This window comes from Humulus lupulus, chromosome 5, assembly GCF_963169125.1.
Source record: "Humulus lupulus chromosome 5, drHumLupu1.1, whole genome shotgun sequence".
NCBI classification, from domain to species: Eukaryota; Viridiplantae; Streptophyta; class Magnoliopsida; order Rosales; family Cannabaceae; genus Humulus; species Humulus lupulus.
Window position 1 is genome coordinate 58,784,549 of NC_084797.1, and position 18,393 is coordinate 58,802,941.

Sequence of the window (18,393 nt, forward strand, 5' to 3'; positions counted from 1 at the left end):
TTAGTTTGTCTTTAAATTCAAATGTTGTTGGAACTGGTTACTTGAATACTTATGACAACATTTAGTTGCTATAAACAATTGCATTCTATAATGAACCTTGCATGTGGAATCACATGGTACTAAATGCAAATTAAATATGGAAAATTTTGTGTCATTATGACATAAGTGATTAGGTCATCATATCTCAAAAGGTAGATTTGAGTGCCTTGTGTCCGATGACATTTTAGAGTCTCTTGACTTCACAGACTTTGAGGTCTGTGTAGATTGTATTAGGGGAAAACAAACCAAAACTAAGAGATTAGGTGCTAATAAATCTTCAGATGTCTTTAGAATTAATTCATATAGATATTTGTGGGCCATTCCCTACATCGTCCTTGAATAATCAACAATATTTCATATCATTCATAGACGATTACACACGTTATGGGTACCTATATCTCATTCATGAGAAATCTGTCTTTGGATGTGTTCAAAAAGCTTATAAATATGAAGTTGAGAATCAACTCAACAAAAGGATTAAAAACGTTAGATCTTATCGTGGTGGTGAGTACTACGATAGATATGATGGCTCAGTTCCTACTGCCACTTTTGACAATGTTCAGGTTTCTACGACTGTTATTGATCAAGAAGTGAATTTCAACAAGATAATGTTGATCAACCCCCAATTCAAGATGAGGTAATTGTTCTAGAAGGACAAACTCAACAACCTTAATAACCAATGCCATTAAGAAGGTCCTTAGAGAAAGAAGAAATACTATTTCAGATAATTATGTTGTATTTATTCAAGAACATGAGAAGGACAATGGAATGATGGAAGATGATCCAACCAACTTTCATCAGGCCATGAGAAGTTCTAACTCTGAAAAGTGGTTTTATGCCATGGAAGAAGAGTACAAGTCTATGCAAGACAATAAAGTTTGGGAACTTGTCCCATTAGCAGAAGGTGCAAAATCAATTGGTTGTAAATGGACATTTAAAACCAAGAGGGATGCGAATGGTAATGGGGAGAGGTATAATGCACGTCTTGTGGCTAAAGGCTATGCTTAAAAGAAGGCATGGATTATACAAAGACTTTCTCTCCAATTTCATCGAAAGACACTCTTAGGACAATTATGGCACTTGTTGCTCATCTTGTTCTTGAGCTAAATCAGATGGGTGTAAAGACAATGTTTCTTAATGGTGACATTGATGAGACAATTTATATGGTGCAACCAGAAAAATTTATGTCAGGAGACCCAAACAATATGGTTTGCAAATTAACAAAATCCGTCTAAGCAGGCTTCTCGTCAATGGTATCAGAAATTTCATCAAGTAATTTTCTCGTTTTGTTTTGAAATGATTGTGCATATCACAAGTTTAGTGGGAGTAAGGTTATATTCCTAGTTTTATATGCCAATGACATGTTGCTTGCCACTAATGATATAGGCTTATTGCACGAAACCAAGATATTTATATCTAAGCATTTTGAGATGAAAGATCTTGGGGACACCTCTTTTGTATTAGGAATTTAGATACCTCGAGATTGTTCTTGAGGTATTATTGGATTATCACAAAAGAGCTATATCGATAAAGTACTCAAAATATTTGGTATGCAACATTGTAGAACAGGTGATACCCATGTTGCTAAAGGAGACAAATTTAGTCATAGTCAGTGTTATGATTGGTTAAATATATAGTGAAATTAGTTAGGTACGAAGAGGTACAAAAGCCATAATGGTTTCACTAAAGTCAACATGTATGAGTTGAATTTTGGTATATGCATCTATAAATTATCGTTTTGGGTCCAATGTGTTTCTTTGGAGTATATAAGAGTACCCAAAAAGTTTGGAGGCATTTGGAGATGTTTTGGGGCAAGTTTTGGGATGCCAAGTCAGTGGGACCTGCGTTGCATCGTCTCTAGGAGGTGGCGGGTCGCCAGTCTCTTAAAACACTACGCAAGCGACTTCATGGTGGCGATGCATCAGCCTGGGTGCAGGCGATGCGTTGCCTGGGCAGTTCATATAGGACTGTACTGTGACGTGTTTTTGGCTCCAAAATTTAAATTAAAATACTCTATTCTCATTGGTTGAGTCTAATGAGGGTTCCTATACTATTTAAAGGGGTCATTTGAGTTTATTGGTGAATTGATGACTCACCTCCCTCTTTGTCTCTAAAAACCCTCTCTCTCTCTCTCTCCAACTTTCAAGATTACTAGCTTTCTCCAAGATCTTCATCAAGAAAGCTTGACTTGTTTGAAGATTCAAGGCTTGTAAATCCCAATCTCATTCCATTGTAGTAGTTTCAAGTAATCTCAAAAGGGAGGCTAGGAATAAAGATTTTTGGACAAAAAATCTCAATTTGTATCAAGTCTTTGTAACATCCATTGATTTACATAAAATCATAAACCTATGATTTTATGTAACTAAGATTATACAACTCAAAGGTCGACTATACTACTTGATCTTAACTGTGTTATTTCCCTTGTATTATCCTCCATTGAAGAGTAGATCATCTTTGGTTTATTCTTTTGAATTGTAATATTTAAAGTTTTTTGTATAGCCATATTGCCAACAGTCAGTGCCCTAACAATAACCTTGAAATTCAAGAAATGCAAAAGATTCCCTATGCATCAGCTACTGAGTCTGATGTTTGCTCAAGTTTGTATGCATCCAGATATTGCATACATTATTGGGATATTAGGAAAATGTTTAAGCAACACTGCTATGAACCCATTGGATAGCAGCCAAGAAGGTTATGAGGTATCTTCAGAGAACAAAAGATTACATGCTTACATATAAGAAATCATATCATTTGGAGGTCGTAGGGTATTCAGATTTTGATTTCATTGGGTGCCAAGATAATAGAAAGTCTACGTCAGGCTATATTCACCTGTTAGTTGGAGGAGCTATATCATGGAAAAGTGTTAAAAAGACACTTGTAGCTTCTTCCACTATGCCAGTAGAATTTGTAGCATGCTATAAGGCATTGAATAATGGAGTATGGCTACGAAACTTTGTCACTAGGCTAAGCATTTTGGAGAATGTAGAAAGACTAGTCAAGTTATTTTGTGACAATAATTCAGCAGTGTTGTATTCCAACAACAATTGGAGCTCACCCAAGTCAAAGCATATTGACATAAAGTTCCTAGTTGTGAAAGAAAGAGTGTAGAGTGGACAAATATCCATAGAGTACATTGGGACACACTCAATGATAGCGAATCCGCTCACAAAGGAATCACCAGTCAAGGTCTTTCATGCGCATGTTGCCCATATGAATGTTGTATTGTTTGAGGATATCATGATTTAGTGGGAGTTTGTATTTTATTTGCTTTATGTTTGTTTCAAACATTTATGTATTTGGTGATTTTCTGAACATAAATAAAATATTCAGTTTATTCCCTTTGTTTTTGTTACGGTTGATTCCAACCTCACTAAAGTTTAAGGAGGACCAGTTGAAAATAGGCATGTTTTTTGTTCACATTGCATGTAATTTTCATGCTATGCATCCCATCCATGATTGATCTATGTCATTTGACTGTATTTATATATGTGACAATTGATGGGTTTAGTCATGATTAATATGACAATGACCGCTTTGATCATATATGGATATGGTTGATGGAAGAGATTATTAAAGAACACCTTTATATGATAGCAAATTTTGAGGTCATAAGATTATACATTTATAAGGAAACATATGTTTCCCAAGTGGGAGATTGTTGGATTAAAATCCTATTCTATGGGTACATATGTATGGTTTATAATTCTATTATAAAGTGTGATACAAAATTAAGTGACCAATTATGTTTTAAGTATCATAGGGTATTACAGTGTCATGAATTTAATGTGTAGAAACTTGAAAGTGGATATTTAATTTTATAATGGGAAAAATTAGAAATCACTAATTATCTAATAGGGTTGTGTCCCCTGTATCATTCTATTCTATGTCTAATCTCAATAACAGAATAGAAAAGAGAGACTATTCTCTCATTGAAATACATATCATATAAGAAGCTCTATACCCCCTGTGTTGTGATGACCAAAAATATTTATCAAAACTTACGTGGAATTTAAAATTTACATTAATTTTAACTTCAAAGATGTCTTAAAAGTCTATATAAATATATATTTTTAAACAGAAGTATGCACACACTTATAATATTTACCTCTTAAATTATATGTTCAAAATGAGCTATGTTAAGTTCCAAAATACAATACGACAGAATTTTAAAGTGACTAGCACCCCACGGTCGAGCCACATGTACATCCCCGCGAAGCAGAATCAAGCTCTCACTGGTCCACTTTGCCCTTAAGCTTACCTACAACATGAAACAACTAGGTAAGTGAAACACTTAGTAAGATCAACCTCACAAATAGGAAATTAGACATAACAAAAGGGTGAGCCGTCAATGACAAGACATAAAAAAAACTTGTTTTAAACAAAAATTTCAAATTTCAAATATTAAAATTAATGTCAAACACAATTTCACCTATGCCAAATTTATAGCATAAGAGTTTATTAATTTGAGTTCGACCTATCCAAGATTATAAGAATAACCTCTTAATTACTATCCTCTTTGTTTAAAGGAACACCTTTTGATTCCAATTGCAATGAGATTAATTACTTCTGTAGTTGTGGGGAAAATGCGAGTGAATTTGGAATTGTGGCTGAATTTAGTAGATTTGCTTGACTGAGCTGCCTACATACCCCAGTTGAGGGATCAAGCCGCTTGTAGTTCTGGATGTGATATTTTGGAAAGTGTGTGGAATAATCCTGGTGAATGAGCATTTAGGAATCCATGGTAATTTTAGAAATTTATGAAATTACATGAGATGACCATATCATGGAATTATTTGATGTTTTGAAAGTTAGGAAAAGTTCCGAGGTAAATGATGTTTTATGGAATTCTGAGAGTTGTGTTTGATATTTGAGAACTTTGAGAATTTGTGGTATTTGTGACTGCACTTAGCTTTAGCGACTAAGTTGCCTACGTATCCTTTAATGGAATCAAGTCAAACGTAGTTCATTGATTTTTGAATCTGTGAGAATTTTGTGAAGAATTAACTCACTTGGAAATTCTCACCATTTGAGGTAGGGGCATGAGGTGAATGACTTGGTTTGGGAAATTTGAGATAAATGACCTCATTGAGAAACTTGGAGAGCTTGTTACTCTACCTAACCTTAGCAATTAGGTTGCCTACGTCTCCTTTATAGGAATCAAGTCGAACATAGTTCATAAATTTTGTATATTTGTATTCTTTGGAGACTTTGAGTTTGTTTTGAATTGAAACTCATTTTTATTCTCACTTGAATAAGTTTGGAGATATTAGACTTACACTTCTATTTTGATAAGAATTGTGAAATAAAATTCAAAATTACTTGAGACTTTGCGTCATCATGAAAGTAATTTGAATTTTATAGTGTAGACTAGAATCCAATTTTTGAGAGAAACATTTAAAAAAAAAAAGATATGATGACTTATATTTTTAAGTACTGTTTCTATTTCTTGTCATATTTAATTTCAATTGGAATATTCACTTCCTGTTTTATATTTAAATTTTCTATTATTAAATTAAATATGCATTCTTCTCTTTTAGAGCACATATCTTTTCGTTTTGTATGCACCATTTTTGTTTAAATTGTCTCCAATTTTTTTCTCTTTTGTTTTGGCCATTTATGCTCGCAACTTTGGAGTCTCATTTCCTGATTTTATATGCACACATACATAATATATAAGTGACACATTATGTAGATATATAACTTTTATATATTTTAACTTTGTAGATTCAGGTGTCACTGCCACGATTAAATATGTATCATCATTATATGCATACATATTTTTTTTAGTTGAACATATATATGTAAATACACGTGACCAAGTGAATGACTAAGTTCTAGGCTGTAAACGAAGGGTCCAAAAAAAGTCATAGAAATTGATGAGTCTTATATATATATTTTTATCATATAACTATTCACTTTTGTCGCACGTTAACACATATACCGATTTTATCATATATGAAAATGAAGAAGATTCACACTTTCATTTTAATTTGAGAGCATGACCCTATCATATCCTTCATGGCTATTGTTTGGGAAATTTTTACATGATCTTTATTTATTTTCATATAGATCTAATATTAAACAAATTAATATAAGATAACCTAGAATATATTTCCAAAATTGAATTCAAAGAGAAACAATGATAATAATACTTACAGTATACGCAACGGAATGAATGTGTCATTCTTTCAGTTTCTCTAACCCTTGTATCCTTTCTGTCACAGAGTATTATCAAGAAACTGAACCGATCTTCTATTTTATTCACAGTCTTCCAAAGTATCCTTAGAATCACCTAGACTAGAGTGGGTAGTTCTCAACACATGAGATATATACAGATAGAAGAAGAGAAAATAACAAAGAGGCTTAGAAAATGACTTGTGTTTAGAGAGAATCTAAAACCTATTAGAATATCTGACTTCTGAACTTATGAACTTATCAGAACTTGTGTTTTCATCTCTCACTTAGCAGTCCTTTTATAGACTCAATTAGGCCTTTTAATTTAATTAAAAAAATCAATAAAATAATAGCCAATTTAAAGCCCTAAGTCGAAATTATCACGGGCTTTAGGCTCGTGAAATTTCTCATTTGAATATAAGCCCATTGGACTTAAAATCAAGACCTGCATTATTTTCTATTGATTTAATTAATTAAATATTTTATCAAATTATTTATTTATAATTTGATTCTTGATTTAAACTTATTTATTAATTTAGATACCAATTTATCTTAATTAATAAATCTGTCATAATTTTCTTTTCTTCTCAAAATTACATAACTCTGTGAAACTATCCAAAATTAACCTGGTCAACTTTGATAATTCTAATTGATAATTAAATCAATTAATTGAGACTATTTAGATGATTTTATCCAAGGTATAATGGGGATCATGGGCCTATGAAATCAAGCTCCAATAAGTTATCATAAATCTAACAAATAAATTTACTAACTTATTAATTCCTCGTGACTCCACTATAGACTCGGAATTGCATTCTTGAATTTATAGAACGCTCTATAATAAATATAGATACGCTATTAATTATCCATTGTTACAACCATAATTGTTACTCAATCCTCTATAGACGGTCTACAATGAGATGGGACTAAAATATCGTTTTACCCCTCATTGTATTTTATCATTAAAACACTTAGTTCCTTGTAAATGATATTTCAGTAAACTAATTTAATTACTGAAATGAGATCTCTATCATTTAACACCTTGAACCAAACTTAAAGGAAACTATCATTTCACTTCTTCATCAGAAGGTATAGATGTTCATATTTATGATTAACAGTCCCGCTCAATTATACTACCGAGTTCCCAAGATCTAAGTATGGGCTAGTCCGTAGGGTAAGCTGGTAACAAACAAGTCAAAGAACTCAAATAATACAATCAGTTAGAATACTAACCACTCATAATTGAGATTGAAATGACCTATGGTCAACTATATGATATGATTAGAATAGATAATAACAGTATGTTTACTTATCTTATCAACTGTCAATATCGGTCCAGTCCGATGTAACAAATACATCCGATCTTATCTACTTTGCTAATGTTCTGGAAAGAACATAACACCACAATGTGTAAGTAGATCATTTCGTAGATTGGCAAGTCAGTGTAAATCCTGTGCACTGACTAATCTTAGGACTAACTTATTTTGAACATATAATCATATTTATATTCCACTGTGATTACGTCACTATAAATACGATTAGCTATATGCTCGGGATTTAATAGAAGTTTATATTAAACAAATAATCATGAAAATAAAACATGTGAGCAAAGCGATTGACCAAGTCAAAAAATGATTTCTATTCTTTTATTGATAATAAAATGAGATTACAAAGAATTTGGGTTTTAGTTAGGGCATAAAACCCCAAAAAACTCTCACTTGCACTAATTGAAACTAATGCCTTAATTCTACTAATCCCATTTCCTTGATATGATTATCAAATGTAGCTTATGGTAGTGTCTTTGTAAACGGATTCGTAAGATTGTCTTCAGTTGCAATCTTCAGTTACAACTTAGTATCAGAGCGTGCCAAGATTTATAGTTCCTGGCGATTGACCGAACATGTACACTCGTTGCCAAACACAAGCTCAACTCAGAGTTAGTCGGTATTAAGTGAATTATTTGTTTAATTACTTATCTGAATTGCTCTATTTACTTGATTAATATAGATAGAGCATGATAAATATACATAATGCCAGAGCATGGCCTCTTTGATTGTTATATGATTATGATGTGTATGCATTGTGTTGGTTGTTGTTTGTGTTTTATTGGTTTAATTGAGAGGTGGTTTCTTTGGATGTTGTTATCGTGCTTGATGTGCGTCGTCATTGATTGCAGGCATAGTGAAGTTATGCCTCGGTGATCAACTAGATTCCGTAGCAATATGGTTGAAGATAACAACCAGGGTTAGGACCCTACACCTGCCCCACAAAATTGGCAGCAAATGTTTGCAGAAATGCAAGCCAGACTTCAGAAAACTGAAGATGAACTCCAAGAGTTGAGACAGCAGGATCCTCCTCGGGATGTTGGACTACAAGTCCCAGAGGCTGTGACACCACTGCCAGCCCAGCCTATGATGGAGAATAGATGTGAGCCTACGTATGAGAGGTTAGAAAGTAGCAACCTCCTACCTTTAAGGGTGCTCCAGACCCATTGTGGGCAGAGCAGTGGATGAACATGATTTATTCCATACTGGATTTCATGAGGGTGTAAGGAAATGCGAGGGTGGCTTGTGCCAACTATATGTTAAGGGAATATGCCCACATCTGGTGGGAGGTTGTGTCTCAGAGGAGAGATGTGACTACTATGACTTGTGGTGAGTTCAGGGATATCTTTAATGAGAAGTACTACAGTGTTGCACTTTGAGCTGCAAAGGTGGATGAATTCACCAATTTTACCCAGAATAGGATGAGTGTCACAGAATATTCCTTGAAGTTTGACCGGTTGGCTAAGTTCGCACCGGATTTGGTGCCTACTAACATGGCAAGGAGAAATCGATTTGTACGAGGTGTTGAATGTGATGATATCCCGTGATGTTAAGATAACACTGGATCCTAGGACTACCACTTATGCTCAGGTAGTGGAAAAAAGCCCTTACTGCGGATAGTGCTGAAGATCAGATATGGAAGGAAGGCACCACAAGGCGTGATGCTCAGAGGACGGTGCCTCCCTTCACTGGTACTGGTTGAGGTAGTGGCCCCAGTGAACAGAAGAGAAAGGCCCCATATTCTTTTTTTCCTCCTGGTCCAGATAGAAGGCCACATGGTGTCTTTGGTGGCCGTCAAGGCCGGGGAGAGAACTAGAGAAGCTTCTCAGAGTGTCCATGGTGTAGGTGACGGCATCTGAGGGAGTGTAGAGTCAGAGCATGATTCATCTGTGGGAGTATGGATAACTTGAGGAAGGACTGCCCACAAGCCAGAAAAGAAGAACCAAAGAGGAGCGACAGCCTCACTCCAGCCAGAGTGTTCACCTTGACCCAGACCAAGGCTGAGGCTAGTCCCTCGGTCGTGACAGGTCAGATTTCTAATGCTGGTTCTTCGTTTACTGCATTGATTGATTCAGGAGCTACTCATTCATTTGTATATGCTAGAGTGATAAACCTTCTGTGTAGACCTTGTGATTTGTATGCTAGAGGATTTAGGACTTTATTGCCAACTGGGGAACTGGTAGTCTCTAGGAGATGGGTTACCAGTGATGATAGATAGTAGGGAGTTGTCTGTGGATCTGATTAAACTGGTGATGGATTATTTTGATATGATTCTGGGGATGGATTGTCTGGCAAAGTATGAGGCGACAATAGATTGCAAGTGAAGGGTGGTGACTTTCAAGATGGAAGGAGACGAACCCTTTGTGTTTGTGGGGACAGTGAGTGGACCATGTGTAACGCCTACGTCACTATGAATGCTTCTTGGAATGGCGACTAGCCCTACAAACCAACACGAGTCTTTCCAGCGTGCTTTGTCCTCACTCGCACGCTTCTTGGGAAAACTTCCCAGGAGGTCACCCATCTTGAGATTACTCCAGGTCAAGCACGCTTAAAAGATTTGTGTTGTTTTGTAGGGCCGGTCGTCATTCCAGGAAGCAGTCATAGTGACGTGGGGTGTTACACCATGAGTACCTATGATCTGTGCATTGAAGGCTAGAGACCTATTGCAAGAAGGTTGCATGGGATCCCTAGCGAACATAGTGGATGCCTCTAAGGTCGTTTCGGCTTAACCGCGTGAGACTAAGTTGGTATGTGAATTTCCTGATGTATTTCCAGTAGACCTCCCAAGATTGCCACCACTCTAAGAAATCAAATTTGTAATAGAGTTGGCACTAGGAGCAGGACCAGTAAAGAGGACACCTTATAGGATGGCGCCTGCACAATTAAAGGAATTGATGATTCAATTGTAGGAAATACTAGATCTAGGATTCATTAGACCTAGCTTTTCACCGTGGGGTGTTCCAGTGTTGTTCGTGAAGAAGAAGGATGGGTCCTTAAGAATGTGCATCAATTACAGAGAGCTGAATAAGTTGATTATTAAGAATAAGTATCCATTGCCCAGGATCGATGATTTGTTTAATCAGCTACAAGGGAAGATGGTATTCTCTAAGATAGTCCTTCAGTCAGGCTACCATCAGTTAAGGATTAAGGAGGAGGATATACCAAAGATCGCATTCCGTACGGTATGGACACTATGAATTCCTGGTCATATCTTTTAGATTAACCAGTGCCCCAGTTGCCTTCATGGATTTGATGAATAGGGTCCTCAGGGATTATTTGGTAAAGTTTGTGATCGTATTCATTGATGATATATTGGTGTACTCCCAATCTGAAGTAGAACATGGGCAACATCTTCGTTTGGTACTACAGCGGCTGAGAGAGCCTAGGCTTTACGCCAAGTTCAATAAGTGTGAATTCTAGTTACCCCAAGTAACATTTCTGGGTCATATCATGAGTGAGGAGGGGATTTTGGAGTACCCAACTAAGATAGAGGCAGTGAGAGATTGTTCGACACCGAGTAGTGTACCAGAGGTTAGAAGCTTCTTGGGGTTAGCAGGATACTATCGACAATTTGTTGAAGGATTCTCTAGGATAATAACACCACTGACTGAGCTGACACGTAAGAAGACGAAGTATGTGTTGGAGAGATAGATGTGAGAGCAATTTCAAGGAGTTGAAGTGGCGACTGGTCACCGCTCCGGTATTGAGTCTTCCATCAGATAGGGAAAAGTTTGTAGTCTACTGCGATGCTTTGAGGTAGGGTTTGGGTTGTGTATTGGTACAAGCTGGGAAGGCGATAGCCTACAGGTCTAGAAAGCTGAAGGAGTATGAACAAAGGTATCCCACTCATGATCTGGAACTAGCAGTGGTGGTATTCGCATTGAAGGTATGGAGGCACTACCTGTATGGAGAAAGGTGCGAAATATACACTGACTATAAGCATTTGAAGTATTTCTTCACTCAAAAGGATTTAAATATGCGCCAAAGACGTTGGATGGAGTTGGTAAATGAATACGATTGTGAGATTCTATACCATCCAGGAAAGGCCGACGTGGTGGCCGACACATTGAGTCGGAAGGGCCTAGGTCAGTTGTTCAGTTAAAGAAAAATGCCATAAAAACTAGCTGAAGAGATGACGAGAGCAGGAATTGAACCGGTAGTTGGTCAGCTAGCCAACATCACTTTTTAGTCCACACTCCTTGAGAGAATTAGAGAAGCACAGAAGGAGGATCCTCAGTTGAGGAAACACATGGAGGATGTCTTAGCTGGACTGTCTAAAGACTTTTCTATTTCAGAGGTAGATCTACTGAGGTATAAAGGTCAGATTTTCATTCTGATGGAGTCTGGTATCATGCGAGAGAATCTAGATGAGTTTGATACCACTCCCTATTCCTTACATCTAGGTACGATGAAAATGTGACAAGATTTACAGACTTTGTATTGGTGGCCAGGAATGAAGAAGGACGTAGTGGATTATGTGGCCAAGTGTTTAAATTGTCAGCAGATTAAGGCTGAACACCAAAGGCCAGCAAGATTGCTGCAACCTTTAGGGATTCCATAGTGTAAGTGAGAATATATTACCATGGACTTTGTGGTTGGACTTTCGAGGATAGTAGGTGTAACGTCCCAAATTGCTAATAAGGCTTAGTGCCTTGATTAGTGTGCCGGGAGGGCATAATTGGATATATAGATATGTGTGTGTGTGTGAAATCAATTAATTAAATGTGTGACTATGTGGCATACATGATTTATATGGTAATATGAATATAGTTGCATGTTTATGAGAATTAAGCGAGTCTTGCACTATTTCAAAATACACAGTGTAATGGTCTTGGTTACCCAGGGTGTTACACCAAAAGTTCAGAGAATTAGTGTTCCTCTTTAGCTTTCCAAAGTTTCCTCAAGGAGAGTGATAGAGAGGGTAACGTGAGAGAGAGAGAGAACCCTTAGTGGTTTCTGGTGTTTCTGGTCACTTCCTGAAGTCTTTCCCAAGCTTATCTCTTAACACAAAAGACCAAAACTCCCCTAACTTATCCTTAGCCTCTTATTGCCTTTAAGGGCAAACCTTTCATTTACCACATTTCCCATTAATCCTCAAGTGGTCCTATAAATTCCCAATTAATTCAGAGGTGCCCAATTAATCACCAAATAATTACCCGTTACCCGGTAAATCCAAAATATACGCTAAGTTCCCAAAATACCCCTAGGCTCACCCTGAGTCGGGCATTTGACCCTGCTGTGGCTATTCCACTAATCCGCTCCCTAGGATTGGTTTGAGCTGAATATTGCAAATATATCCAGATAATAATGTGGTCTCAATCATTTAATAAGGGCATATTTATAATTTTTGACCCGTTGAGGATATAAATATGAATATATGCATTAAATGATTGAGACCACATTATTATCTGGATATATTTGCAATATTCAGCTCAAACCAATCCTAGGGAGCGGATTAGTGGAATAGCCACAGCAGGGTCAAATGCCCGACTCAGGGTGAGCCTAGGGGTATTTTGGGAACTTAGCGTATATTTTGGATTTACCGGGTAACGGGTAATTATTTGGTGATTAATTGGGCACCTCTGAATTAATTGGGAATTTATAGGACCACTTGAGGATTAATGGGAAATGTGGTAAATGAAAGGTTTGCCCTTAAAGGCAATAAGAGGCTAAGGATAAGTTAGGGGAGTTTTGGTCTTTTGTGTTAAGAGATAAGCTTGGGAAAGACTTCAGGAAGTGACCAGAAACACCAGAAACCACTAAGGGTTCTCTCTCTCTCTCACGTTACCCTCTCTATCACTCTCCTTGAGGAAACTTTGGAAAGCTAAAGAGGAACACTAATTCTCTGAACTTTTGGTGTAACACCCTGGGTAACCAAGACCATTACACTGTGTATTTTGAAATAGTGCAAGACTCGCTAATCAAGTCGTTTGAAAAATAATGTGTTTCTGAAGTCAACTATGAGGTTAGAGTTAAAAGATTTTGATCATAAATGGTTAATTTCCATTAAAATAGATGTTTGGTAGATGGGATCCCAAAAACAGGGTTTAAGAGACAATTTACAACTCTTAAAAGTTTTATACAACCAAAAGCCACTCTAATAGAAAAATACAAATTTTAAGGCTCTGTCCCTGTATTTTTCCTCGGCTGTGGTGGACGAGCAGCTGACTATGTACACTCCGCCCCCAGAGCTCTCCAACTCATGGTTGGTCAAGTTTTCCCTTGCCTTTACCTGCACCACGTAGCACCTGTGAGCCAAGGCCCAGCAAAAAAACCATAAACAACAAATACATAAACAATAGTAGCATCCAATCAATCTTAAAACAATCCATCATAAATTCAACAAATTATAAGCATTGAGCTAATAATAGTAAATATGTACTTTCAATAATATATCTTAACCAGTAATACAAGTGTTCAGGGTCGGTGCCCTTAGGCCAAGCCCTCTGTTTACTCAACTAACCCCGGCTCGCTTAGGCCGAGTCCATGGTTTATTTAGTCCGTCAGCCCCGACACCCTTAGGTCGTATTGTAACGACCCAAAATCACTAATATGGCTTAAGGGCCTTGATTAGTGTGCCATGAAGGCATAATTGGTTTACGTGTGAATTTATTATTTTAATGCGTGATTATATGATAAGCATACTTGTATGATTATATGAATGTAGATGTGGTTAAATGTTATATTTGTGAAACCACATTATTATGTGGGTAAATCTGCAACATGCGACTTGAGGCGATCCTGGGGAGCTGGTTAGCGGAAAAGTCACAACGGGGCTTAATACTTGACTTGGGGCAAGTCAAGGGGTATTTTGGGTATTAGATGGTTATTTGGGTTATCGGGTTATGAAAATAAATAATTGGAGATATATTTGAGGTTAGGAAGCTTAGGCGGGAATATTGGGGAATTTTACCATTTTGCCCTCGGTGACGTTTCCGGCACCCCGAGCCTCGGGATTGGCTTAATTACCTAAGGATAGATTAAGTAAAAACCTCAGAACTTGGTGGAAATAGAGGAACCGACTCTTTTCTCTCCCTCTCCTTCTATCTTCTTCTTTTTTCAAGGAAAACCATTAGAATCTAAGAAACTCATCTGGAAACTTTATGATTTGAGCTAGAGTTTTGAGGAAATAGCTCAGTTTCAACAAGGGAATTCAACCATAAACTAAGGTAAGCACTAAATTTTTTTTTTTGATTAGTTGATTATGAGGTTTATGGGTTGAAATCTAAGGGTTCTTAGGTTCTTAACTTCAAGGTTGAATTAAGGTGGAAAGCTTGGGAGTTAGCTCAGAATTTTCTTAGAGAAGTGGTTCTGCTGAGGAGGTAAGCTTGAATCCATGAAATAATGGCTGAATTCTGGTGTTCCATTGCTGGATTTTATGTTCTTGAGCTCCTGGGTTTTAGAAATTAAAATGGGATTTTAATGAGTTTTAAAGCTAGGCTTTTGCTGGATTATGTTGCTAGAATCATGTTAGAAGTTTTGTGATCAGTGGGTATTGGAATTAGGATGGTTTTGGGTGGTTTTGAGCAAGGTTAGGATGTTAAAAATGGTGATTTTTCTGGGCACGAGGGGTTGGGCCGCGACTCTGTTCTTGAGTGCCATGGCCCTACGAAGCAAAGAAGAGCCAGGGAGGCTCTGCCGAAGGGAAGCGCCGCGACGCCACAGGGTAGGGCCGCGGCGCGTGTCTGTGATTAGAGAGGCCTAGCCTCTATTTTTGGGGGCGGGCCGCGACGCCAGTTTTTAGGGCCGCGTCATTTTTGGCTAAATGAAGGTTTTAAGCGCGGGAATCTAACCTAGGGTGCTCGGGATCGATTCCACCACCGTGTTTGGTGGAATTCAATGTCCCGGAAGCTAGAACAATACCTGGAAACCTTTTTTTTGAATATTAATGGAATCCATTATCTTGGTTGTGACTAGGTGCTAAGCTAGGGCTCGGGGATCGGATCGTGCTCAAGGGGCATCGCTCGTAGTCAGTACACTTGAGAACTAAAGGTAAGAAAACTGCACTAGGTTGTGGATTTATAATGGGACTAAGGGTTCCCTATCTTGTATGCTTTGAAAGGATGGTATTATGCCATGTAAACAGTAAACCAACGGCCTAAGAGTGCCGAAGTTTACACTAGCGCACAGGGCGCGACTCGACCACTGGTAGTTGAGGACAACTTATTATGCACTGAGCTCAGTTTAAGCGAGCCGAAGTCATTGGGGTAAATAGGGGGTACGACCTAAGGTGTCAACCCTGATTATTATGTGATTTGTTTGTTATTATTGATTGGTGGATTGTTATGCTGTATAGATGGGTGATGATTAGCTGATTCTTTGGTTGAAACTTCATGCTCTGTGATTATTGTGATATGCTAAGTGTATGAACATGCTTAAAGGGTTATCCAAATTTTATTATTGCTTGCTTGGTAATATGATATGTTTTCTTGCTGGGCCTTGGCTCATGGGTGCTTCGTGGTGTAGGTAAAGGCAAGGGCAAACTTGATCAACCTTGATTTGGAGAGCTCCGAGAGCAGAATGTACATGATCAGGTGCTCAGCTGCCACGGTTGGGGGGGGGGGGGGGGAAGACAGGAACAAGAGAACTAGAAGCGTCTGTTTTGCCTTAGAATGGCTAATGGTTGTTTACACTTTGGAAATTTTGTAAACTGACCTTTGAATGCTATTTCTTTTTGGGATCCCATGTGTAAAAATGTTTTGTTATATGAAATGTACCCTTTTGAGACCAAAACCTTTTAACCCTAGTTCATTAGTGGTTTCAGTATCACATTTTTCACTAAATGACTTGATTAGCAAGTCCTGCACCTATATAAGTACACAGTGTAGCGGTCTTGGCTATCCATGGCGTTACACGTACTTTCACATAATAATAATACAATTACACAACACATATATCCAGATACAGGGAATTTCAGTCCCAACACAACCATACAAGGGTGCAGTTTTCTTACCTTGAATCCCGAGTGCAAAATACTGAACGGTCTCGAGCACGGTCCTTAGTCCCGAGCCTTGGTGATAAACCTAGTCACAGTGTCAATGGGTGATCATCAATTTCTAATCCAAATAAATACTTAGGAAACAATAGCTAGCCTCCGGGACCTCGACTTCTACTAAACCGGGTAGTAGAAATCGTCCCGAGTGCTTAGGTCTGAACCCCCAGCCTTCCTAATCCTAAAAACCAACCTATGCCAAAGTTCCCTAGGTGGGCCACGACCTGGCCCTAAGGGTCGCGATGCGCCCTCAAAACAAAGACACAACCTGATGCATCTGAGGGAGGCGGGTCGCGACTTGCCCCTTAGGGCCGCAGCGCTCCTTCAAGACAGAGAGCCCTCCCAGGGCATTCTGGGCATGTGGGTCACAACGCCCATGTGTTAGGTCATAGCGCGCCCCTACGAACTTAGAATTCCCTGGGTCTCCCTCAATTTTCCCCAATTCCTAGCTCCAAAATTGACATTTAATAAACACTCTAACCCAAAATCAAGCTCAGCTACGAGTGTAAGACTCTTAATCTCATCTTTTAAACATAAAACACACTAAAAACCCTTATGAATTTACAATCCCAAATCACCAATTACCTATCTCTCAAGAACCTAGATCAATTCACCCCAACAACCTGAATTCCCAACAAAACAAGACATGGTTCTTACCTCAATTGTAGCTTGGATCCCCTAGCTGTTCCTTGCCTCCATCTAGCCTCAATTTTCAATCCTCAAGCTCTAAACCCCAGGCCTTTTCTTCAGCAACAAAAGCTTCAATTACAAGAGGGAGTGAATGTTAAAGAGAGGGAGAGAATGAGTGTTGAGATTCCACTAGTGCTTTTTGGTGGGTTCTAGTTTTGCCTAAGGTATAACTAACTATTTCCCTTAACCAAAGTGGACCAAAATGCCCCTGAACCTTTAATTGCTCTAAGGGTAAAATTGTCTTTTCCCCCAGTTCCCGTTAATTCCTCAAGTGTTCCAAATATTTACCAATTAATTATGTTGTGTCCAATTAATTACCAAATACTTATTCAATATCTAATAAATCCCAAAATATTCTCTAAATTCTCAAAAATACCCCTAGCCTCCCCCCGAACTGGGTATTAAACCCCACTGTGACTATTTCACTAGTTCGCTCACTGGGACCGTCTCAAGCCATAAACTGCAAATATATCCACATAATAATGTGGTCTCAACCATATATCACATAAAATCACATTTATGCCCTCAACGGGCTAAAATTACAAATATGCCCTTATAAACTATAAAGGGCCCACATGCATATCTAATACTCATAAACATGCATATAATATATTCATATAATCATATTAATCATGCATGCCACATAGTCATGCATTTAACCCATTAAATATACATATAAACCATTTATACCCTCCTGGCACGCTAATCAAGACCTTAAGCCCTAGTAGCAATTTTGGGTCGTTACAACTATCCTCTCCTATTGAGAATTTCTTCCTCGAAATTTACCTGAATAACTCGGGATACTGATCTCGCATAGCTGACTCAAGCTCCCAGGTCACTTCCTCGACCTTGCTATTCCTCCATAACACTTTGACTAGAGGAATCGTCTTGTTCCGTAGAACCTTGTCTTTCTTGTCTAGGACCTGAACTTGTCGCTCCTCATAAGACAAATCTGTCTATAACTCCAAATCCTCATACCTCAACACATGAGTCGTATCTGAGATGTACTTCTAAAGCATATAAATGTAGAATAAGTCGAGAACCCCTGATATTGATGGTGGCAGTGCCAACCTGTAGGCCACTAGCCTGATCCTCTCCAGGATCTCAAAAGGTCCTATGAATCTAGGGCTCAGCTTTCCCTTTTCCCAAACCTCCTCACCCCTCGCAGTGGTG